We start from the raw sequence: 26,928 nt of genomic DNA, 5'->3' as shown, positions 1-26,928 counted from the left end.
TAGTTGCTGTAATAAATAGCCTCCAAAGTATACAAGAGCTTAAACCCAATTTAGGTGTACTACACTCATTCATTTACTGCTAGTAAAACTGTATTAGGGCATTCCTGGTTAATGGTGACCTACAACAATGGGCCTTTCGGCTTTCCAGCACCTAGGGAAAACCAAGAAAGCTCCTCTGTGCCTGACAATCCTCTACTTGGAGATTGATATCCAGACACTTCACTGAAATATTTTTTGGCGAGAACCATTCACAGGGTTGCATCTGGTACTAAAGAGAGGGCTTATAATGTAGTGTCTAGTTAGCCACTTTCTAGTGACAGCTTTAACACTATGCCAGGGGAAGAAGACATATAGGCAGGTTAATATCATAGTTTTTAATTCTACCTTAATAGCAATACCATATTGTACTCTTCATCTGCATGTTACTACTTTCCCTTTGTATTATCTATTCTTCTATGCTTCCTGGATTAACATTTCAGTATTTAAAACTCAAACAAAATGGTATTGCTATATTTCTGGTAGAAATAGTCAGACCCAAAAGGCCTTATTTGCCCATAATCCCGATGAAATTAAAATGAGTTGTATGCATAAATAACTAATTTTTGATATTACCATTTTATTCAGTCTTGTACCAAAGGATCTGTCCAGAAAATCAAGTCATGATGAGGGGAAGAGACTTACATAAAAGATGTTGTGGATAGCCCCAGCCTCGTGTTTTGATGGTAGTTCTACTCCTGGGAAGGGCTGCAGAGGAGGAGTGAATATTGTGAACCTTCTATCCAATTGAATTTGTAAAATAAAGGCCAGTGATTGGGCAGTAGACGGGGAGGTGGAGAAAAAGGCTTAGGGGAGGAGTCGGAAGAGGAGGAGTTGGAAGAAGAGGAGTCGGAAGAGGTGGAGTCAGAAGAGGAAGTCTACAGGAGAGAGAGAGGCTACTGAGGAGCTATGGAGGAGCCAGAGGTGGAAGGACAACGGAGGAGGAGGAGAAGAACATGGCTTAGAAAAACTGCAAGTTATAAGGGATCTCATAGCTGGGGAATATAGTAGTGCAATGGTAAATCTGCCCAATCTAGGCTTACAGTTTATAATCATAAGTATTGAGTTGTGTTTTCATTGACCGGACTTATTTGGGTCAGAGATTTACCACAACAAAAAGATGTACAAATATGTTAATCAGATTTCAGTCATAGAATATGTGGAATATATATAATTCACACACACATATATGGAATTTATTGGAATGATTTACAGGCTCAGTTTAACTAACTCAACAATGGCCAGCTATAGTTTAAGAATCTAGGAGATGCTCAGTCCCACAAGGCTGGGTGTTTTAGCTAGTCTTCTGTGTATTCTGGAATCCTGAAGAGGTAGGCTCCAACAGATGTGCTAGCAAGTAAGTACAAGCGGGTGAAGAACAATGAGTCTTCCTTCTTCCATTGTCCTTATGTAGGCCTCCAGCAGAAGGTATGGCCCAGACTATAGGTATACTTCAAGATCTGAGTTAAAGGTGTGTGTTTTCCAGCCTCAAGATCTGGATCACAGGTGCACCCTCCATTTCTGGATTGTAGTTTATTCCAGATATAGCCAGGTTGACAGCCAAGAATAGCCATCACAAGAAATGAGAAGAAAATAAAATGTTGTTATGAGCATATGATATAAATTGTCTATGATAAAACAAAATAAATAAGAACAATAAAAAATCTTTTATAATTCCACAAGTTCATTATTACCCAGAACTAAGTTTGACAGGGTTTTTGATAGAAAGCCAGCCAATAGAAGGGCACCAGCTGCACTTCTGCAGACCAGTGTCAACAGGTAGGTGGAGCATGGAATGGTGGCACTCCGCACCCACAAAGCACCCTTTACCAAAACTGCAACATGAGTGCCGTGCAGCTGAGACTACCTCCAATTGCTCCCATTTTTCTACTTGTCTTTGGAGATTTGAGATTTTTCAAGAGTAGAGTTCATGTGTTCTATAGAATGGGTCTCAACTGGCATTTAGCTAATGTTTTCTCAGGATTATATCAAATCATAGGTAGAGTATATCAACATGATATTTCTGGTAGAGTTAAATTTGGTTTCTTGGTTAAGGTGGCTGCTGCCAGGTTTCTGGCAGTGAGAGAATGACAGTGGATCCTATTGGTGGGGAGTATGTTTCATCTTCCAGTAGATGTCAGTCTGAAGCTGCAGATAGTACTGAACTCTAGGAACAACCGTGTTTTTACTTGATGTGCCAATGAAAAAGTTTAATCATAAGTTAGGTATAGTAATACAAATTGTTAACGATAAAAAATAATAACAAAAATAATGTGAATATGGCCGCTTCTTGACTCAGAATATCATTTTTGTTTTTGCTTTTGCAATTCTTGATTCCTTGCTCTGCACATGATGCTTGGTCTTGTTTTGTACCACAGCACTACCACATGGTTCCAGGGCTCGTCTCTTCCTCCATGTCTTGTCCCCAGTGCCCATGCAGTCTTATGACTGTGTTCTTATGTGCATCTTCTTCCATGAGGAGTCTGTATTTGTCCCAGCCAAGTGCTTGCTTTAGCTCCTGTTCTATTCCCTTAGAATCAACCACTTAACTGACACAAATGTATGGCAACTTCTCGAGTGGCTTCCTTCAGTAATTTCCATGGTTTTAATCCACACTCATCCTTGAGACCAGATGCTGTCTTTTACTCTCAGTGCTTTGGTGTCACTCCTTTGATGGGATCCCTGCTTGAATCTTCATGAGGCTCAGTCTTTCTGGTGCATCTCACCTGGAATACCTCTTGTTTTGTCTTCTTCCTACACAGCTGCTGTCTTCTTAGCTGAGCATTCAAAAACTCACCTTTTGCAGTTTGCAGTTCTTACGTGCAACAGCAGAGCTGGCATGATTTTCTTTTGAGAATTTTTCCTTGCTTTATACATGTGCATTTTTAACATACAGTTGTTATTGTTTCTAAGTGAGGAACTTTTACTTTTTTACTCAAAAGAAGCATTTTACAGCTTCAGAATATTCAAATCCCAGGATTAGGAGATTCCTAAGTTTTGGCGACCAGGATTGTGTAAAACAGGGTTATTTGCATCTGTGATCCTAAGCAGTGGATCTGTTGAGAAGTGTGTGTCTAGCCAGTAGACAGGCAGGATTTGCAGTATTCATATGCTGTACAGAAGAATTGAAAACTTAGGGTGTGCTTATTTTTGGAAAATACCATTTAATATTTTTATTTCAGGGTTGACTTTGGGTAACTAAAACCATAGAAGGCAAAACCACCGATTGGGAGCAAGGAAAGTGCTAAAAGGTATAATTTTAAAGGATACAAGTTATATAGCAACACAATATAATTGACTTAAATTTTTAAAAAAGAACTTTTCTTTGAAAAGGTACAAACTTTCATTGAATGTAAAGAAAACCTTTAAGTAAACAAATTAAAAGGGAGATGGAGATATAACTCAGTGGACAGAGTTCATTCTTAGCATGAACAAAGCCTTGGGTTCAGTCTTCATACTATATAAACCAAGCTAAGGGGCACAGCCCTGTTATCCCAGCAGCTGGGAGGTACAGGTAGAAGGATCAGGAATTCAAGGTTATTCTCAGTTACATGGCAAATTCAAGATCAGCCTGGCTTATGTGAGACCTTCTCAACAACTAAAATTTAGAAAAGAAAGACTTACCATAGGGAAAATTTCAACGCTCTTAAAATTAAATCCCTAACGGATTTGGGAGGATTTTATCCTTGCTGTTAACATCTTAGTAGAATAAAATGCTATTATGTTTTTAATATTTGTTTTAATGATTTAATTTAATTTTGACATTGGTTGAGCAAAGGCTAGAAACCCTGGTGACCCTGAAGGGATGGAAGGCGTTTTGCCCTGCTTCTAGGCACCTGGCTCCTGTCACATAGTTACAGCCCCCACAACCCTCCATAGATTTGTGACCATCAGTCATGTAAGGGCAACACCCCAAGCCCTTCCACAGGTACAGAACTTCACCTATGGTTACATAGTCTCAAGAAAAAGATCTCCATTTTAATGAGGTATCTAAAGGCCTGAAAGGCTTAACCAATTAAGCTTTCCTTCCTGGACACTCCTCCGTGCAAAAGGTATTTAACCTCAGGCCCACCCTGAAAAGTGGGATACAGTTTTACTCATCCACTTTACACCATGAAAATAAATGTCTTAAAACCATGGGCTGCCTCTTTTCACTGGGATCCACCCTGGGGAGCCATGGAGAAGGCCTTCACCTATAGAACTAATAGTTTTTAGAGGCTTTTTAAAGTATTTATTGTATATGTGTGTATCTCACATTCTTGTACCTATAAATGTAGATCATTGGTTTACAGAAAATGTCTCCTATCAGCAAGGCTAGTCTTCATTTGTAAATTTATCTTACAAACCCAACATCTTTCAGTAAAAGTCCACTTGATTTTATAACTAAAATGTGTTAATGTATGCCACCATGACAACCATCACATGCCTGAATTCTAATTCTAATAGAAATAAATAGGGCACAGAGCTACACCATGTGTTGCCTAGATACCATAAGGTAGTGTTCCTGCATTCTTTCTGCAGTCTGTTCCTCTGTGTTCAGGAAGCTGCCTCGTGTAGATGCTGTTTAACAGTAAGTAGTACACTGTGGAAGAGGAAGCTGTGTAAATAAGGTTTCCCCCTTACTGCTTTGTTTCTTGATAGAATAAATTACATGTACCCAAATACTCTTATTTCTTAACAGGATATATGCGAGACTGGTAAAAACCAGCACCTTGCTACAGCTCTTGATAAAAGGTACATTCTTAGGTAGCATTATTTTAACCCCCTCCCCTTTTTGTATCACCCTGGAAGTTTCTACATCTCAAGATAAGTAGAATAGGTCCATCATATATGAAATTAATGATACAACAAAACTCCTAAACTGGTGAAATTAAGCCAACCTTTACATATTAACTTTTTTGAGATAAAAAGACAGAGTGAATCTAAATATTGAAAACACCGTAAAGTTGCTGGATCTCAGAGGCAAAGGCATTTACTCAGGAGAACTAGGCAGTTGCTTTGAGATAATGAAAAGCAAGAAATGTATGTTGGCCACATATGCCATTTAACACACAAAAATGAAACATAATTATAAAATTTTAAAGAAAAGTTCACTGTGCCCATCGATGTAGTTTCTTAAGTATAAATCAAGTTCTTAAGTGTAAAGGAATTCTTAAGCCTTCATTGAGCCAACACTAGGAAAAAAAAAAAGACTTTTCTAAACACAGATTTCAAGGTAAGGGTTTGATGTAGCCAGGACACATGGTCTTACTGCTGAAGGTGTTTATCATTTATGTGGACATTGGTAGATGACAGCAGCTTTCTTAATCAATGCTTATGACAGAACTGACCTGTTTTTGAGGCTGTGGCCGTTCTCCACAAAGCAGAAAGGTCAGTGCTGCTCAGCAGTCTGATGGCAAGGATCTAAGCAAGTTACTTGAGGAACAAACCCATAAATATTAGTTGTTTGTACATAAGCAATATTACAAGATGAAGTTGACAGAGTCTTAGGCAGAGGCTTTGTTTGAAACCATAAAGGTTGTTGCCATCATTTTGCCCAGTAAACATCAACTTTGTGTTTTTCTATGTAGAACAAATAAAATTTGTTAAAGATCTTATTATACTCTTGAGTTTGAAAAATTCTAAACCCCTTTCTGTTGGTCAGAAGAATGGAATATAGCACATCATGACACTGAAACATGACTACATAGGTGCTGAGCTGCAGTGTACTGGTTCCTGTTCCCTCTGGAGAAGTCTCTGAAGAACATGTCTCTTTTTCCACTTGCATTCATCAAGGTTTTGACTGACTTTTCCCAGCCATTTCTGCTCCTGTCCTTTGTGGCTCATGACAATAGGGGAGGAAGATGAAGTCTGCAGTGAGTTTGTCTTAGAGAGAGCATCCATGATTATTGCTATTAGCATGGCAGCCAGGGTACTGGGCACCACAGGCATGAAATACACCCTTCATCTTGCTAACTCCAAGGTGCCAGCTCATGCACAGAGCAGTTGGACTCTGAGTGTAAAGAGCTGTATTAAATATTAAATATTAAATGCCTGAGAAGAGAATGCCTTATGATAGAAAGGAAAAGTGATCCAAAAAATCCTTTAGACATCCAGAATAGGACAGATTGAGAATTTTAAAAAAGACCTCAAAGGTGTTTGTTTTTCTCTGTGTCCTTGATCTAGCTAAGTGTGACTTGGACAAACTTCCTCTACCTGACTTTGGTGTCTTTAGATCTTGCTGAAATGTTTTGGATAAAATGTCTTCATAAAATGTACAAAAATCTAAACGAAGAATGAGAAAGCTCATCTCTTATTAGTGACTCAGTGGGAGAAATAGGAACTTGAAATTTGTACATTATCTGTCCTTTAAGGTGGAAAGATAGAAGCAGGAGATAGTTGAAGCTGGCCAGTAGCAGAAACAAAGTCTGAGCTGAGGCACTAAAAATCAAGATATTTCTTGTCATGTTTGTGAGCACAGAAGAGGTCAAAGGTGGTTGTGATGCTCTGTTTTTATTACATAGAATTTTTACTTATTTTGTGTGTATGGATGTTTTGCCCATATGTATGTCTATGTAGCCTATGCGATATTCATGGAGGCCAGGAGAAGGCTTCACATCCCTGGGACTGGAGGTACAAACAGTTGTGAATTACCATGTGCGTGCTGGGACCTGACCCCAGGTCCTGCTGTAGAGCAGCTAGTGCTCTTAAGTGCTAAGTCATCTCTCCAGCCCTGAGGCTGATTTCTTTAAAAAATGGCATGGTATATATGTTGAACCTTAGTCATAAGTTGAATTCATTATAAAATAATTGCCTTAATATCTTGACAGGGAAAAGGTGGTCAAAATCACAAAGCATAAAAAAGATAGATCAGCATTTCAGTGCTGGCTGCTCTTGCAGAATACATAGGTTTGGTTGCTTGCACCCCGTCAGGCAACTCCAGTTCCCTTTTCTGACTTGTGCATATGTATGTACGCACATGCACCTACTCACACACACCGATTGAAAAAAATTTTTTAAAGATATTCATATGAATAAGACATTGATGCTTAGTGATGGAGGGAAACAATTGTAACATTGGCCTCCACTGTAGAAATCCTTTATAAAGGGAACCAAGGAAGAGGACATTAATAGAATAAACCTTGATAAAACAGAAAGGCTTCAGGAAGAGAACAGATCTGATCAAGAAGACTATGAAATAAGGTCAAAGAAAAGCCTGCACAGAATACTTTGTAGAGGAAAAGCCAGAAGAGAAGCCAGCAAAAAGCAATCAAAGATCAGAGACAAGGGGAGCTTGTCTCTTGAGCATGATGGCTACCCTGGGCTACACAAAGCAAGACCTGTCTTGATAAGTTAAAAAGAGTGGAGTAAAGACAGGGCAGAGATGAGGATATTAAAATAAAGGGGTGGGGGCAAAGGAAGGGGAAAAAGGGACTGACAGCCCCAAGTAGAAGATGGGAAATCAGGAAAGCTAAGTCAGAAAGCTCTGACTCTGAATACAGGCCAAAAGTGGAGCATTGTGACTGCTTCTTAGTCAACACTGACTACTTCCTGCTTTGATCTTCTGTCTGAAATTCCCTGGTCATGACTGGGCAGAATTTTAACTAGAAGATTTGGCTACAGAGCATGTAGGCAGTGTGAGTCCCTTGCCTCAAGGATGGGTGGCAGCTCTCGGTTACCCTATCTGAACAGTATCTATTCCATACAGAGAAACTGAGAGCAGTTTACACAAGCCACCTGATTCCATTAACAGCATGGGCTTGTTAGATATTATCTGTTCATTCCTTTTACTGCCAACTTTAGAGTCAGTGTTCCAGTTTTGAAATGTGCTATTAAAATAGCTTCTGGGTTTGATGTGTTAGACATTTCTGGAGAGACTATGATGCAGCAGTCCTGAGAGACAGACTTTTGAAGTATGATGATTAGTAATGCATGTTTTCCTTATCTTCAGTAAAATAGAATGTTTAGGAATGTGATTAATAAAAAACATATAAAATCTGTATTGTTAAAACAACAAATCAAAACTAAGAAGCCAGAACACCCGAATAAGCAAAGAGACCTTTTGTTCAAGGAATGCAAAACTCAGTTTCATGACATTTCCCCAGACTCATCCTCGATTCTGCCGAATCCCCATCATCTTCACATAGTTGTTTTTATGTATTGAATCAATTCTAAAAGTTATATGGAAGTATGAAAGAAGAGCATCCTACAGTCTTGAGAACACATGTAGATACCAGACATGCAAACCATTTTTTTAATTCAAAAGACATGGCAGTATTTTACTTTTTATAAGTAATCCAGCATCCTACTGAATGGAGCCTGGGAAGTAAGTCTGGCCTTCCAGATATCTAGTAGGATGCCCATATGGGTGTGGATACCAAGTATTTGAGCACACACAAGCACAGCCACCAAACCTTACTGCCCCATTTATCACAGGAAGGATCAGACTTGTGCAATATTTGAAGAAAAGCTGTTCTACTTATATGGATTCTCTTGGGAGTGACCACAGGCATTATGGCAATTTAATCCCAAGTATTAAAGTTGGGGTTTTAAATGGCATGTAATAGTATGATTTATCTTCTGTCTTGAGCTTTGTAGGGCACTAAATAAGATCCCATCCTTACATACTGCTTTTTATTTTTAGAGTTAGAGTGATGATAAAAATCTAAGCTTAGGAACTGTCAAATGATTTATGACATTTCATTTATTTTTCAAAGGATTGGAATGTCACCAGTGAGCCCATTAGAATTGTAGGCTTAAAGCACCACAAGTTTTAAAAAGACCAGCTGCATAAACAAGTGTGCAAACTTTGTAATTTAATTCTGAGGTTTTTTTTTTTTTTTTTTAACACTTCAAAGTGCCAAAGAACTCAGTTTTTCTTAGGTCATAACTAGTTGTCTGAGTCATTATGATCTCAGACCTTCAAGCTCATTTCAAGATCTCCTCTCTAAAATACGAGTACTTCTTTATTGTATTCAGTACAACCTCAAGATATCTGTCTATACTGTGTATTTTTTTTTCTTCATTAGCTGATACAGTATGGGTGATACCAATATGAGCTGATACCAATATGGAATGTGGAGAAACTGGAGACTACCTGTGAAAAGAGTCAAGTCTGTGGCCAGGGTGAGGAGTATAACACTTTTGAAAATATGCTTGTATTAGTTTTGTTTCTGTTGCCATGATAAGAAGAAAACAATTTATAGGAGAGGGTTTATTTTAGCTACAATTCCAGGTTACAGTCCATTAGCGTGTAGAAGTCAAAGCAGCAAGAGGCAGCTGGTCACATCTACAGTCAGTTGCAGAGAGAAAATGCATGTGTACGCTTAAGAGTGATCAGTTTCCTCTCTTCATTCAGTCCAGGACCTGGCCCAGGAAATGGTACCATCCACTTTTTAGTGGGTCTTCCCACCCACCCCACCTCAATTAACATAGTCAAGATAATACCCCCACATATGGCTATAAGTCAACCTGACCTAGACAATCATCATTGAGACTCTCTTCCCCAAGTTATTCTAAATTATGTCAAATTAACAACTAAAACTGCTCTCATAGTGGGGAAGTACTTCAAATTTCAAACTTTAAAGGATTATATCTGTCGGTTTGTTTGTCACTTATCTTTTATTTTGAAATTCCTGCTATGAAATCCAGGACCTCATACATACTAAACAACTTTCTATCCTTACTCATAGAGCTGTTTTTACTGATAGATGTATATTTGAGATAATTATAAATGCACATGAACTTTCAATAAGTATATTACTTTCAGTAAGTATATTACACTCTCCTCTGTTTCTCCTTAATGGTAACCCCTTTTGTGGGGAGGTTGAATGACTGTTTCACAGGGGTCACATAGAAGATATTCTGCATATTAGGTATTGACATTACAATTCACAACAGTAGCAAAATTACAGCTATAAATAGCAACAAAATAATTTTAGGGTTGGGAGTCACCACAATATGAGTAACTCTCACTTTATCTACTTCTATCCATAAGCCCTACCAATCACTGGTATCTTCTCTATGTTCATAGTAGTTTCATTTCAGCATTGTGTAAGTAGACTATTAAGTGAGTAACCTCTTGGTATGTTTTCATTTAGTATAATTCACTTGAGAGTATTCCAAGATGTTGCATGTATCAATTGTTCATTCCTTTTAATTACTGAGTAATAGTCTGTGAAAAATATTTTTTAATTTTTGTTTATATATAATATGTGACAAAATAATGTAAAATGTCACTTTAGAAGTAGCAAAGGCATTACATTGTTGAATCAGACTTGTTAATTGAGAGTACAGACTAGTTTTGACATGTTAGTCACTTCAGTTAGGTTTGTCTGTGTCTGAGCCTTCTAAGAATAGGTAAGTCAGTGTTGGTGTGCTGAGACGATTTGTAGTGGGAAAGGAGAACATCTTTCTATACCCTTATTCATTCACACAAAAACCTGCTGGGATGGAAGCACTGGGCAGCTTCCTTCTAAAAATTTATTATTTGCATTTTCCCCTGTGTGCAGCTTTTGATCACACAGCTAGCTCTTCACAAGGCTTAGTGTTCCCCATGTGGACCTCTTATCTGTGTGCCCGTGTTTGGTTTCACGTGTAGATGGCTGAGTATTTTCTTTAATTCTGTCTGACTGCAATACTTTTCTCCTCCTTCCCTTGCTCAGCTTCCCTAGGGAGGGGAAGTAAGCAGGAGTCTGAAACTGTAAGAGCTGACTAGGAAATGAGCAATTTGAACTCAAGAAGGAGTGAGGGAGGATGCAGGGATGAGAGGGAGAACAGTTGTTACTGTATGGTTTAGGAAGGGAGAGAGACACCACTATTAAGAAAGTTTCCTGATGTCAGACAGTGAATGGTAGGCATAGGTTTTGGATCCAAGATTCCTGTCTGCAAGGCCCATGCTGGGCACGCAGACAGACAGGAGCCTATAGGCTTAGAAAAAGGAGCTCAGAAAAGAGGTGTCTGAACTGGAGATTAAGAATACCAATGGCTGGCTTTTAAGCTGTCAGTGTGGTAAATAAAACTATAACTGGGTAAGACTCCCTAGGGAGAAGGTGTACAGTGAGGTCTGATGTTTACTTAGAGGAAAATCAGCACTCTCCCTCATATACACTGAGAAGCAAGCAGCACTGGAAGGTTGAGAGCAGTTGTCATTTGGGCTGAGAGGTCAAGTAAGATAGAAACCAAGCAGGTCCTGTGGATGATGTGGGCAGACGCCATCTTGGAGAATAGGCAGGATGTCAAGACAGGGAATGAACAGGAGACAAAAACATGAATAAGAGCACTTAGGCAGTGCTACACAGAAGTTTATTTGCAATAGGGAATATCTAAACAGGCCAGTGGGCTGCAGATGTAGGGAATTACAAGGCCACATGATATTACTGCTGTTGTTACAGAAGAGACATGTGTTTGTTAAGTTAGTGCAGGAGTATCTGCTTAAGGCAAAGACTTATGGGAGAGGAATGCTGTTTCCTTATTGTTGAGGAAATAAGGGCCTGTAGAAATCTGGCCTGAGCTTAGGGCCTAGTCTCAGGGAGGAGGAGGAGCAGCGTTCTGTTCTGTGTGTCAGGACAGATCAGACAGTACTCAGGGCCTTCCCCTTGGGCAATTCATATTTCTCTAGGAAAAAAAAAGGAGAACTAGTTCAGATAAAGGAGTATATAGAGGAGAGGAGATTGGAAGAACAAGGAGGAGAAAGTTTAGGCTAACGTAGTGTTTTCAGAACAAGCAGAGCCGTGGGCTTCACACTGCTGCACAGGCCTCCATTTCTTAGCCAGTAAACATGTACAAGTCTATAACAGGAGTATTGTGTACAGCAAGGCATTCGTGCCCACCATGTAGCTCATGGTTGTACTCATTTTCCAGAGGATGAGCTAGTGTTAAGGCACAAATGGAGCCCTTAAAGCATGTATATAGTACCACTGGGGGTGTTATATATGAGGAGGAGGAAAATGCTGTACTGTGGAAAACTGGAAACATCATGCCAGTGCCATGTGAGACAGTTTAAATGAGAACGGTCTCCATAGGCTCATTTGCTTTAGTCATGGGTCCCAGATTGGTAGAACTGTTTGGGAAGGATTCTGAGGTATAGTCTTGTTGAAAGACTTGTGTCACTGTAGGCTGGCTTTGAGATTTCAAAAGATTCATGACACTCTGAGTTAGTCTCAGTCATTATCTCTGTGTCTCTGTCCTTCCTTTCTTCTTTCCCTTCCCATTCTTTTCTTCCCTCCCTCTTTCCCTCCTTTTTTCCCTCCCTGTTTCTTGCTCCTCTCTCTGCCTTCTACTTGTGTTTTGAGATGTGAGCTGCTAGCTTTTGCTCCAGCTTGTGAGCCTGCTGCCACACTCTCCTCTAAATAATAGTGGACTCATCCCTCAGGAACTGTATGCCCCACATAAATCCTTTTTTCAATGCATAGCCTTGATCATGGTGCCTTATAGAACTAATAGAAAAGTAACTAAGAGAGAAGTTGGTACCAGGAGTGTGGTATTGCTGTGATAGACTTAACCATGTGGAATTTTGGTTGTTTTGTTTTAAGAGTGTAAAAAGGCTTTGGAACTTGGGACTTGAAAAGTAACTGAGCACTGTAAGCATAATTTAATGCAACATCCTAGTAGGAGCTTAGAAGATAGCTGAAAACAACACAGACTAAAGGCCCAGGTCAGAAGGGTTCAGAGGGAAATAATTTTAACAACTGGGGTAGGGATCATTCTTGTGAGATTCTGGAAAATCTGTTCGTGCTCTCTTCATAAGAACTTGCCTAGGGCTAAATTTAAAAGTAATTGTCTCATTTCTTTCAAGGAAAATTCATGATGGTCTAATATTGGTTTTGTTGCATGGTTATTAATAATCATTATTGTATAGGTCTACAATGTAAAACAGTAAATGGGTCAAAAAAATACAAAATGTAGGTTACCAGGAAATTTAGACTTGGAGCCAAGATTTGTGCCAAAGCAGCTGAGGAGATTACGACCAGGTCTTAGGCTGTAGACACCTTTCCCCAGTGGGCCTCTCATGGACCCTGTTGTCACACTCTAAGGCAGACGCTTGCAATGGTTGTTGTTGCTGTTTCTTTAGTTTTAGCAGCTTCTGGAACTGAAGAGATGACTCAGTGTATAAGAACATTTACTGCTCTTGCTGTGTCTCATGTTCAGCTCCTAGTATCTACATTGGATAGCTCACAGATCTGGCACATACATACACCGCCCGGCCACATGCTTATACATAATTTTTTTAAAAAAATTTCTGACACTTTATGTGTATCTTGAGTTGTACTTGTTTTAAAAGACTTTTTTTTTTTTTTTCAAAAGCAAGACTCTTCAAAGAACTTGTACAGGAGCAAGCCTTTACAAGCTAAGCAAACAGGCTTATGCATATGTGCTTCCTCATTAGGTAAATGATGGGAAAAGTGCGAGACACTTCTGACACTGTTATTTGGTCAGGACTTTTTTTTTTTAAACTAAACATAATTTAAAGTTGAACCTCTTCTTTATAACCTGATGAGAGAACTACTTTCCCTTATCCAATTACAATTTTTATTTAGGGTAACCAAAAGTACCTTCATAATTGAAATATTATGAGTGTGCATGTGTATGAGTGTTTCTTTCTTGAGACAGTCTTGCTGTGCAGCCAAGATTGGCCTGGAGCTTGCAGCAGATCTTCTTGCTCCTATTTTCTTAATGCTCAGATTATAGGCTGGTGTACACCTGGTTAATTATGTACATGTACGTATGTGTATGTGTACAGATATGTCTGTTTGTGTTGGTGGAGGTTAGAAATCACCACACATGCATTCTTCAGAGCCTTCCATCTTCTGTTTTCTCATTTTTATCACATTGATTGATTGATGCACATGAGTACATATAAGCCCATGTGCTCTACAACGCAAATGTGGAAATCGGAGAAAACTTTTAAGAATTGGTTCTTTCCTTCTACCATGTGGGTCCCAAAGGGCTGAATTTAGGTTATTGGACTGGGCAGCAGGTTTCTTTACCCATTAAGCCACCTTGTCAACCCAAGTGGAATTTCATTCTTCTGTTTTCCTTTTCCTTCTTCCTTTTTCTTCTCTTCCCCCATTTATTCTCTCCTCTCTCTTCTCTCCTCCTTTTCTCTCTTTTTTTGAGGGGGTGGTGGGGTAGACAGTAGCTCTGACTGCCCTGGAATTTGCTGTGTAAACCAGACTGGCCTTGAACTTGCAGAGATCCACTTGCCTCTTCCTTGAAGGTGCTGGGATTAAAGGGATATGCCACCATGTCCAGCCCACCTTCATTTTTGAGTCAGTATTTCTCACTGGGACTTGGGCCTTACCAATTAGATGAGGGTGCTGGTCAGCAAGCCCCAAAGATCTGCTATGCCCACATTCTTCAAGTGTTGCCACTAAAAGCTTATGCTACCACAGCCAGCTTTTTATGCCATGCCGAGGATTGAACTTAGGTTCCTATGGCCTGTTGCCAGCTCATTTTTTTAACTATGAAAATTTCTATTAAATTATATTATACTGAGATATCTAAATCACTTTTTTATGGTGATTCTCTTGAATATTTTCTGTTCTATATCATATTTTAATTTTGATTTTTTGAAAGAATGCTTATTATAATAGCTTAAATTTTAACTATTTAACTTGAAATTGGCAAACAATAAGGAGAATTGACTTAGAAACAGCAGAATTACTATGTAACATACAAAAAAGAGATTAAAACATTTTGTTTTTACTAGTTTTTTGAATAACACTGCAGGTGAAGGGATAATATATTGCTGGAGATGTATTCTTTGCCAACATAAAAGAAAGATTGTTTTTAAACCTATATAGTTCTCAAAGAGAAGTGGGGTTTCAGTCCTTTAGGTAAAGCCCCTTTCTGTACTCTCTGCAAGATGCTGTCTCTACTAACCATACAGCCCCATTTCTTACTGTGTCTGGGAAGATTTGACACTGTTGCATCTTTCTACTGTCTGTGCCCAGCTGTAACTTGAGATGCCTATCATTGGCTATTTCCTGGAGGACTAGGGGATCTTGCCATTTGTCAAAGTGTAGTACCCTTTTCTCCTAAGTACCAACAAGCTCTGCTTCCCTTGCTTCCTCCATTAATCTGAATAGCCTGCATTTTTCTTTCAGCAAATCTTGCTTCCTCCAACCCATGACCTGTTTAAGTGCACTCTTTAGTTGTTCTTGACTCTTCCTTCCTCACTCCTACATGTGCTCATTGTGGGAAGACATGCTGTTTTCTTCATTCAGCTTCATAGACACAGATGGAGCACAGAGAGCCTTGACCCTTCTTTCCCAAGTGCTCTGTGGGTGGGACTCAGTACACTCTAGTCCTCAGAAACTAATAAGGTTTATAGCAGGAGAAACTTAAAATCAGTTTACCTACAAGACCTATTTATTGGTGATGAAGGTAGTTGAAAATTTTCACTGAATTTCTACATGTACCCTTTTTGTGTGGAGACTTTGCAATATACTTCACAAAACTGGAAGATGGCATAGTATGTGAATTTTATTCTTTGTAGCTGACATGTGTATATAAGCCACAGTTAGTTTTAAAAATCCTTTCAAACACTTTACTCCTTATGACTTAGATCACGCAGTTGGTGCTATTAATTTTCTTTTATTAAAACTGACTGTTACAGGTTTGAAAACAATTCACAATGAGGTGTTACTTGATGTACTAGGATGAGTCAATACCCATGGGGGTGCTTCCCCTAGTCTGAGAAGAAAGAGAGGGGGTAGTTGGGGAGGAATTTGTGAAGGTGGGACTGGGCTGAAGGGATGGCTGCAATGAAGATGTAAAGTGAATAAACAAAATGATAAAAAAAAAAAGGGAGGGGGAAATATTTTTATTACTTTCAATAAGGGATGCACAGAAAAACCAGTGGTTCAACATTGACATCTATTGTTGTCTTATGTATGTACATATGTATTATGAATGTATGCCACATATATGTGGGTGCCCATGAAGACCAGAAGATGAGATCATATACCCCAAAACTGCAGTTACAGGTGCTTATAAGCTATCTCACATGGATACTGAAAACTAAACTCAGGTCCTCTGGAGGAAGGGCAAGCATTGTTAACCTCTTAGGCTTCTCTCCAGTGTCAGGAGTGTCTCTGTGTCTATCTGTCTGTCTGTCTCTCTGTCTCCCCCCACCCGAGTGTATATGTGTATAACTCAAAAAATGTTAAAATGTGGAAAATGATAGGATCTCCCTGTTGCTAACCAAGAGAGCCATGCTTTGGAGAGCAGCAGCTGGTGATCATGTGTTGACTACAAGATAATCTAGAAACAAACCTTGGACCTTTCTTTGATCTATAACGTAATATAGTTCAGTGGTTAGTTGTTGTAGTAATTATTTTTAAAAAACGGCCACTGGTAAGGCTGACTATCTAAGCTGCGGCTCTGCCTGGCTCAGCTGCCATGTTGCGTGGCCAGAGGCCACATGCACACCACAGCTAGAAACGGCCAGCCAGAAACACCCACCGTGCCACCCACTAGAAGTCAGCATGGGAGATGGCTCTGCCAGTCTTCCACACTGTCTCTGCAAGGCTGGGCATTGCCCAGACTATCCCACCAACTACAGGGGCTCAGTACAGATGAGACTCTAATGCTTAGATTATCCAAAGGCTTATATATTTGGTAATGATCAATAACAAGACGCCCATACAATCAGAAGTGTAACCTAATACCCAATCTAGATATACCAACTACCTTTGACTGCTACGGACAAGCAAACATCAGCCTCCATGTCCCCCTCTTGTCTCCTCTCCCTCTAGCTCCTCCTTCTCCTCCTCTTCTCTTTATTCTTCCTCTTCTTCTCCTTACTCCTCCCACCTTAGCGTCTCCTACAGTTAGTCTTTAAGTTACATCAATGTATATGTTGTTGAAGAAACCTTAGTACTTTTTTTAAGTGATAATCTTTTCTATATGAAATTAATCATAAAAAAATAGAACAAGTAAATTTATTTCCTAGTTTGTGTTCTTCAGAGCTATTAAAAATAAATGTGTTAAAAAGTAAGTCCAAAACTAGATTTTATTACATGTGCATCTTACTATTGGGGGTGGCATAAGTGTTTATTCTAAATATACCAGAGCAAGTTGGGCTCCTTGCCCAGAGTCAAACTAGACTAAGAAGAGCTTACAGTCAGCTGTAGAACAAATAAAATGAGCATTCTTTTAAAGCATCTGTGGGTCATCTCTAGAACAAACTATTAGGTCATATAACAAGTATAAAGAAAGCATTATCACAATGCACTATCTGACCACAGTGTGATATAGCCAACAGTAACAGAAAGAAATTTGGGAATAAAACAGATATGTAGAAATTAAATAGCACTCCCAAATAATTGGGAGGTCAAAGAAGAAAAAGTCACAGGTAAATTAGTAAATATTATAAAGTTAAATTAACCTAAAACTTGATATACCAAAGCTTGTTACAGGATACAGTTAGGAAAAGGCGATTTTAGAGACATTTAGTAGCAATAATGGGGCAGAGATAAGATGCGCAGTTCCATTCTTGTCACCATGATACCCGAGGAGTTCCCTCAGCCTTTAGGGACCTAACTCAGACCAAAGTGGGACCCCTGGCTTCAGCCAAGATAAATGTTTGGATACTAGCCTGTATAAAGCAGAATTGGAGTTGAATAAATATATTTTAGAACAAGTGTTGAAGGAAAAGTGAGTCTCAGAAAGAAAGGATCCAGAGCATTGATGTGGACTTCTCAAAGACCTTCCCTTCATGATCCCCATAGAATTCATACCTGCCATTTTAGTGGGTTTTTGAAGAGACTGCCTTCAGAAGTTGCTATAGAATCTAAGTGAGATTATGGGGCAGTCGCTAAGGGGCACCTGACAAGACCACAGTAAATAAAATTACAGGGGTGCAGGAAGATAGGAGATCTTCACTGCAAACATAGTGAGAAGTCTCACTGAGATTCTCCTTACTGAAAGTCTAGAAGATGTCTAGGGAGAGGAGGGGGACCTGCCCAAGAGAGCATATTTAGGATTTAGGCCTGCTTACTGTTATTTTTTAAAGTAAATGCCTGTATATGAAAGGAATATTCTGTCTATGTTGTCAACTTTAACTGAAAAATGCTAATTATGGTTTCATGCTTAGTTGGTGAGAGGCTTTAGCTTTAATCAGAATCCCAAGTAAGAGGTTCCCTACACCCATAATTTTTTCCTGTTTTTTTTTTCTGCCTAAAAATGTATAGCTACAATGTGTGTGTGTGTGTGTATATGTATATATACGTGCATGTACTTGCACAAGATATATATGTGTGTGTCACTAAGCATATGTTGAGGTGGAAACTTTTAAGGGTTCTTTGGAGAGTGCTCCGGCTTCTTGCCACTTCTGTGGACTTCCCTTGATTGGCAGAGTGATTTCAGCTGAGACAGACACATATGCTGAGGCAACACCCATGGAGGAGAGTGGTGTTTGGAGGGAGTATAAATAGAACATGACTGATGGTGATGGTGGCTGCTTGCATACCTAAATGCTTGTTGATCTCTCGTCTTTGCTGATCTTCACTGATCTTCACTTTGCTGAGAGGCACAGCCGAGAACGTCTCCTGGGGTTTCTACTGGTCTCTCCTGCTGACTTGGGCCTAGACTGAAGCCTGGCTCTTTCTGCTAGGTAACACCACCTTTACAGATTTGTCTTTGCTATCCTGACTCTACCAAACTGGACTGCTGGTATATCCCTGAAGTATTTGCAAGTGGATCGAACTGCCACTGCTGACCTGTGAATTGAACTGCCAATTCCCAGACAACACAGATGGGAATTGTTTCAAAGAACCTTTCTAAACAGGTCCACCTCCCCCGCCCCCAGTCCTTTCTTTCCCACCACCTCTGGTGGGTGATAGGCTGAAAGGGAGGTTAAAGCATTTAAGCATTATTAAAAGTAGACTTTGAAAAACTTAAAGTCACAGTGTGTAGATGTCAGACAACCTCAGGTGTTGATTTTCACCCCCTTCCTTGTTTGAAATAGTGTGTTTCTGTTCACCTCTGGACATTCCAGAATCTTGGGCTCACAGCCTCTGGGGATTTTCCTGTCTGCCTTCTGTGTCATCATCTAAGCACTAGGATTACCGATGCACACACCACTTCATCTGGGGAACCAAATGTCAATAAGCCATCACCTCAAGTTCCCAAAATTTTGGTTTTTAAATGATATTAAATTAAACTTAACCTCCACCTTAACAACCTAGAAGAAGAATACCACCTATATAAGTAATAGGAAGAAAATAATGAACAACATAATTAAAATAATGTTAAATCACAAATGGGGTATGGTAGTGCACCCTTTTAATTTCAGCACTCAAAAGGCAGATCTCTGTTCATGGCCGGCCTAGTATACATAGCAAATTCTAAGCCAACCTAGGACTACATAATGAGATTTTGTCAGAAGCAGCAATAATAGTAGGAGTAGTAGTGTATAATATATAACACATAATGAGACCTTGTCTCAAATAATAATAAAATAATAATAATAACAGCAACAAAGTAGATAATGAAAACTAATGAACAAAATCAATGAATGGAAAAGTTGGTTTGTTAAAGAACATTTGACAAAAATTAATGAGCCTTTAGCTAGACCACAGAGATGAAAGTGAACAGTCCAAACACTAAAGTCAACAGCGAAAACAGAACCTTGATGTAAAGACTTATAAAGGAATACTAACAACAAATACATTCTGCTGCTCACTTAGATGAAGTATTTACTAAAATACAAAATATGCCAAAACTTATTTAAAAAGAATTAGAAAATTTGAACCTTTAACATGTAAAACAGTTGATTCTCCTATATACTCCGTCTCTCGCTCCCTGTCTCAGGCTCAGATGGCTGCACTGATGTGTTCTATTAAAAATTTAAAGAAGAATTGACAGTAGTTCATGATTTCTAAAATGAGTAGAAGAGAAGGCCATGCTTCCCAGATTATTCTGTGAGGCTCCATATCACTTTAACAAGAAAACTAAACAAATACTCCTGTGGATATAGATGCAAAAGTATTCAACAAAATACTAGTATATTAAATGAAGTAACTAAAAGAATTGTAAATCAGTACCAGGTGGGTTAATCTCAGGAATGCAAAGTTGACTCAACATTTAAAAATCCAAGGAACATAGTACATCACATATATGTTTTTAAAAGCCATATGTTATCTTAATAGACATGGAAAGTGCATTTATCCTCTTGTGGTAATAAAGAACAAAGAGTAGAAGATAACTTCTTACCCTAATGAAGAATATCTATGGAAACCTGTCAGCAGGTATACTTTGTGATAGAAGACTAAAACACTTTCCTGTCAGCATTAGGAAGAAGACTAGTCGTTGTTCTGTTTCTGCCTCTATTCAGTATTGTTCTGAAGGTTCTAACCAGGACAAATAGATAAGGAAAGAAGTTTCAATTTGTTTATCACAAGACTTTGTTTGTAAGATTTCTTAAGAAACATGCTAAGAAAAAAGATGGTTATACTAAATAAAAATTTCAAGGCTGAAAGACACAAAACCATTATAAATACCAACTGTATTTTTATGTTTTAGCCGAGAATAATCTGAAAATAACATTAGTAAAGGAACATTTATAGTAGCATCAAAACAAGAATAAGTTTAACAAAAGTTCAACACTTGTAACACCAAATGCTAAAGTAATTTGGGAGTTAAAGACTTAAATAAAGACGTTTCAATTTTTTTTTAATTTTTTTATTGGACATGTTATTTATTTACAGTACAGATGTCATCCTCTTTCCCCATTTTCCCTCCCTAGAACCCCCATCCTTTCCCCTTTCCTTCTTTATGTTTTTATACCATTTTAATTACATGCTTGTATTAAGGTCTGTTCTAGGTTGAGGGTCTAGCAATATAATAGATGCAGATGGTCAAGGAACAAGCAAGACAATAAACACAAATAGTCAAAAAAAAAAAAAAAAAAGTAAGGCATTAAACCCAATTACATGAACACTCCCGTGATCACTGTTTCTAAGGGCTTATCAGGATGACCAAAGTATCTGAGCCTACTTCCCTGTCCTAGCACAAGGTCATTTTCATGTCTCAAGCCTACTTTCTTGTTCTAGCTAAAATTTAGAATCCTATCTGAAATTACTTCTTTAAGGAGTCATCTTGAGTGTCAAGCCAAATACCACTGGATTCATGTTAGTTCTACAATTTACAGTGGTAGTCATTATAATTAGGAAGTTTAATGACACGGGCAGTGTATTTGGCATAATTCTAACACCTCTGTGGAAGTTTTAATGATACATAGGAAGCTTATTGATTTTACGAATGCTGCTCTGCTGAGCACTGATGCGGTAGATACTGCAGATAAAATTACCCATGGCCTGAGGTCAGTATTTCTATTTTGGTCAAGCTTCAAAAATGGCATATATAGCTTGATCATGCTAGCCCTTTTTGTCCTGGGAAAACTTTTATTCTTGCCCATTGCGTTAAAGCTTTTCTTTAGCAATATCAACATGTTGGCAGCCAAGTACATGGCTTGAACCTGAAAATGGACCCCCCCCCCGACAGAATTATTAAATTAACAGGCTGGCAAGCCAAGAACGGGTAAGATTCTGCATAGAGCCTTACCCACCTAAGACAGAAGTGCATTGCTTTTGATAATGCACATTCCATGATGGGTAAGGAAGGCAGTCTTGTCAGAACGACCTAAGACCTAACAAGACCTCAGTCTTGTTAATGAAATAAAAAGGGGGGAACAAATGAGAGCCTTTGGGGCTGCTTGGCAAGAATCTGACATGGGCCAAGGACAAGGAAATGGGCAGCTTGGCAGGAATATGACATTGGCTAAGGATAAGTAAGTAGGTTTCAGGCAGGAATCAGACATTAGGCTAAAACAAAGAAGTAATTTCAGGCAGAAATCTAAGTCTTATGCTAGAACAAAGAAGTAATTTCAGGCAGAAATCTAAATCTTAGACTAGGACATTCCAAGTTCTTAAGCTGGGAAACTTAACATTGTTAGCACAATAGTCCTGCACATACTAAGCTACATATTCAAAGTAAGCTTCATGCGATCAGAACTTCTCATACTGCATGTATTAATCTGATCTTTGGGACGTAGAGTCAGCAAAGTTGCCTTGTGAGGGAGAAAATTGGCTTATCCTTCTTAGTGTCATGACTTAAATTACAAACAGTAATACAGAAGGCAGCATAGTACTGCAATAAAGATAGACAACTGCACAGTATAGAATGCACCCTGACATTCTGCTGTGCTGTGTTTCAGTAAAGGTGTCCAGACAAATCAATAAGGGCAGGGTAGCTTTCAACCAGTGCTCCTAGACCAACAAACAAAACAAAAGGGACTCTTGCTGTACATATAGAAGTTACCTAAAGATGTGAAGATAAGAGGTAAACAATATGAAAAACTCTTAGAGGAAACTAGGGGTTGATGTCTTTATAACTTTGAGTTATACAAGATAATTTATCAGATTGACACTCAAAGCATGAGCAACAAACTAAATGTTTGTAAGTTGGGTTTCACCAAAATTGAAAACTTTCAGGACTAAAATGACAAACCAGGGTATGGAAGAGATACTTGCAAATCATATCTCTGGTAAAAGGCTCGTATCCAGACTTGTTGAAGAACTTTTATAATTCAACAATAATAAAAAATTAAATATGTATGCATACATAGACTTTTTTTAGGTTCACAAGTTGCTAGCAAGAACATGAAAAGACACTTGATGTCACTAGTCATTCAGAATAGTCACAGTGAGGTACCATGTGATAAAGAGGAAAATAGAAACAGGTATTTGTGGGAATGCGTAGCACCTGGAAATTTTATATATTGCTGGTGAGGATTGTGTGGGAAGTGTCAACAGAAAAGCCTGGCAGGTCTTCAAAAGGCTGAGTATGACATACTCTGTGGCCTGGCCAGTGGCTGGGTGGAGTGTGCCTGTTCTGATTGTATGTTGGACAGTTTGAAGAAGAATTTGTAATAACGAGATTGGTACTCTATAACCCAGCCTATAGCTGCAATTAGTACAGCTATTCTAGCTATACATAGAACACTTTGAAAGAAGACTGTAATGTCAGTTGTATCACAGTTACTGACCCAGCTTCTCTTGAGTTTTCTGTTGTTATGATAGTTCAACACAAGGGCATGTGAGCCCCACTCTCCTAAAGCTTCTCTGTTGTTACTAGGCAGTATGTAAGTAAAATCACAGTAATGTGGGAGAATGATACAGAGTTTGCTGGATGTATGAAAGGGCTCTCAGAACCAATCTGGGTCTGCACAGATCTGAGATGATTTTGCCTTGAGACCTTTTTTTTATGGTTTGAATCTTAAGTGCTTCCTAGTCTCATGTACTGAGGTTTGTTGGCCAGTCTGTAGCACTATTGAGAAGTAGAACCTTTTGGAGCCTAGTGGAAGGAAGTTAGTTTGTTGTGAGGAATGTTGGGGCTCCCACCCCTTCTTGTCTGTTTCTCCATTTGCTTCCCAGACACCATTAGGAGAGCAGCCTCCTCTGCTATTCTTCTTGTCACGAAATGGACTCCCTCACTACAGGTTCATACTGACCTGGCTTAACATCATCTGAAACCTTTGAGACTGTGAATAAAGTAAATCCTCCATTAAGGTGGCTGCCTTGGGCATTTTGTCATTAGAAGGAACAAGTAGAACATACATAAAAACTCTACTGAGACAGCACTGTCATACTCAGGAAACTCGGGAAGGCTGGTACCTGGAGTACAGAGCTGAGGAAGGAGTATAGGTTGAAGTGAATCAGGAGCAGACCTGGAAAACCCAGAGAAAACTGAGAGTGTCCAGGTTTCTCATCAAATGATGCAACTTGTGCCAGGAGGGCCTCAGTGGAGAAGAGAAAACATGGACATCAGAGAGGCTTTTAGGAGACAGAACCAATACAGTTTGAAGAACTTCAAGGCAGAGAAGGTGAGGGAGAGTGAGGCACAGCTCTGAGATGTGGGCTTTTGAAAATGAAAATGTTGGAGTTCAATTTTAAGTCAGAAAATTCCCTCTTGCAGTACTCATTGTTTGAACCACCTCAGGAAACATGGCTACTTGCCTTCTGCTGAGAAGTATCAGTTTCTTACTGTGCTAGTCACACATAGAGAATTGTGCAGTTTACTGAGAGCAAGGATTTTTGGAAAAGTGCAAATTTAAGGAAATTTGGCAAATAGGTTTTATAATGTTGGCCAGATTAATTTTGCTGTGAGCCCTGTCCTGGTAAGAACCTCAGTGTCTTATATCCGTCGCCCAATGCTGTGGAGATCATCTGTCATGGAAGTTTCCTCATGTTTCTGTAAGTAATGAAGGCAGACTCTGAAGTAATTGTCTGGCACATAGCTGCCTTCCACTGACAGCTTTTTGGAATAATTTCACTTTTAGCCATTTCTTATTTCCTTAGCCAGCCAAAGTCCTCAAATGTCAAGTTCTTCACTGTTTTTATTCTGAAGTTATTTGGAAGTTACAGTCTTTCATTGTAACTTCTAAAAGCCACTTTTGCAATTTAACACTATGCTGAAATAAATTTTAAGTTTTTAAGTAATTTTAATAACCCCAACTTTTTTCAAATGCCCATTAAAGAATCCATTATTCTGCACATTTTTGGATATGAAACAGCAGTCCTCAGAGGCAACAAAGTGGTAGAAATGAGAGCATCATGCAAATCAACAGTTAGGTTCACTAATGCTGTGGCTGTGAACAGCCTTGTTGCTAGCATACCAGTAAAGGACAAACACTGTCGGCCTGTAAATGCTCTCTGCACACAGCTACACTTGAAGGAAATTTAAGTAAGAAAGCTCAGAAGTCATTTAGAGACAGCAGAAATGACCTGCCTCTTTGCTACCCTTTTCCTGGGACATTTTCTCCAGTGATTAGCACACAGGAAGGAATAGGGCCTTGGTGCCCAGTCTTTCCTTCAGAATACCAGTCATCTCTATCTGAACCCTTCAGTTTCTGTTACTGTCCAGAAAGTCTCAGTAAAGCTTAGCTGTGTGTTATCAAACATGAAGTGTATCACATTATTTAATTTATGGTACATTTTAATTTCTGAAAATTGTTACATGAAGTGGAAACTTTATAAGAAAAGAACAGATGATGAAAACAGTGTACCTGTCAGGACAAAAGATGGTACCTGTCCATTTACTCACTGTGTTAGCTTAGATTTCTTCATATGTAAAATAGAGATCATAAAAATAACCATCTCATGGCCGTGATGAAGATTAAACTAGCACATGCTGAGATTACTGCTTGTTACATTTAAGTTCATAGTCATGTTATTTTTCTGCTTCAGTTATTACATTGCTTGCATAGCTTACTCCTACCTGTGCATGATTACTTAATTCCCTCCTAGTGGCAGTAGCAGACTTCCTCCCTTGTGGGCTTGCAGGTAAGATAGCATTAAAGAGGTTACATTGCTACTAAGTCAGTGGTTCTTAACTTTCCTAATGCTATGACTCTTTAATGCAATTCCATGTTCTGGTGACTTCCAATCATAAAATTATTTCATTGCTACTTCATAACTGTAATTTTATTACTGGTATGAATTATAATATAAATATCTTAAATGTATGGGAGCTGATATGTAACCCCCAAAAGGGTTGCACAGATTGAGAATTTCTCTGTACTAAGTTGTAGGAATCAGTTGTATGTACTAAGCTATTGACATAGAAAATCACACTGGAATTCACAGGCCACCTTGGGCTTGGTTTTGTGAGGCTTGCAGACTAAGAATATGAGGTTGTTTGGGTTTTCTGTTTCTTTTTTTTTTTTTTTTTTTCTTTTTCTCTTCAGTTAGTTTTTCACTATGTCTCCCTGGCTAACTTAGAATGTTTTGTATAGGCTAGGCTGGCCTGAAACTCAGAATTTTACATTTCTAAATTATTAGGGTATGAAGAATCCTAAAAGAATATCCTGGTACAAATAAAAATTAGATAATTTAGTTTCAGTGCTCAGAAAAGTTTGGGAAAATTTTGTAGATATGCTTTATGTTGTTTTAGTCACAGAAATTGTGAGGGACAGTAGACCTCAGAGCCACAAAACTGAAAATACTTCCTCTCAGCCTTTACAGAAGTTCCCCACACTTGCTTTGTGTGGTCACTGATAGTGTACTAACTGATGATGTTTAACTAAACTGCTTTGTTAAAAGATGGACACTCGATATAGAAGCATATTATTTTCATCAGCCATTATTTTGTGACCATAAAGTGTCTATTCTAGTTAGGTGGTGGTGACTCACACCTTTAATCCCAGTACTTGGAAATCAGAGGCAGGCAGATCTCTGAGTTTGAGACCAGCCTGGTCTATGGAGCTACACAGAGAAACCCTATCTCAGAAAGAAAAATATTCTATTCTGTCTTGTCAAGTATGTTTCTGTGTGGGGGTATATGCACATAAATGCATGTACCCTGAGGAGTCAGAGGCATTGGATCCCCAAGTATTGAAGTTATATAGGCAGTTATGAGCGGCCAAATGAGGATGCTAAGAATCAAACTTGGTCCTCTACCAGAGTAGCTAGTGCTCTTAAACACTGAGCTATCTCTTTCACCCCAGGAACCTTTTATTTTGATGTGACTTAGAAAAAGTATAATTTTTTTGTCTTGCTTAAGATTGTCTTAAAGCTAGAGTACAAGTTCATGGATAAATTAATTCAATTGTGCAAAATATAATGAAATTATATTTTCATTAGTGAATGTTAAAATTTGGCTTCCTCTCATTAATTATGAGGAGCAAAAGCTGATGTGTGAGTATGTGACTGTGTGTAAAAAAAAAAGTGTGTATATCTGTATCTCTCTGTGTGTTAAGGAAATTCAATAAAGTGTTTTTTTTTAATTTATGTTGAGTTTTGAAGCAATCTATCAATAATTTTTTTCAGTAGTAACATGCTTTTAGAGTATAATAGTATATATAGTACTATAATCATGTTTTGTTAAAGGGTTTGCCTTTGGGACCTG

The 26,928-nt window shown here is 38.7% G+C and overlaps 1 protein-coding gene across 1 annotated transcript in view; it reads left to right on the top strand.

Annotated features, from left to right (window-relative positions):
* Znf438 (zinc finger protein 438) overlaps nt 1-26,928 on the top strand; it is a 150,230-nt gene that overhangs the window by 50,236 nt on the left and 73,066 nt on the right. Inside the window, exon 4 of the mRNA XM_034509668.2 lies at nt 9,045-9,141. The gene's annotated coding sequence lies outside the window, so the exon portion shown is untranslated. The remainder of the gene's footprint in view (nt 1-9,044; nt 9,142-26,928) is intronic.

This window comes from Arvicanthis niloticus, chromosome 8, assembly GCF_011762505.2.
Source record: "Arvicanthis niloticus isolate mArvNil1 chromosome 8, mArvNil1.pat.X, whole genome shotgun sequence".
NCBI lineage: Eukaryota > Metazoa > Chordata > Mammalia > Rodentia > Muridae > Arvicanthis > Arvicanthis niloticus.
This window is presented reverse-complemented; position numbering and strand designations above follow the sequence as displayed.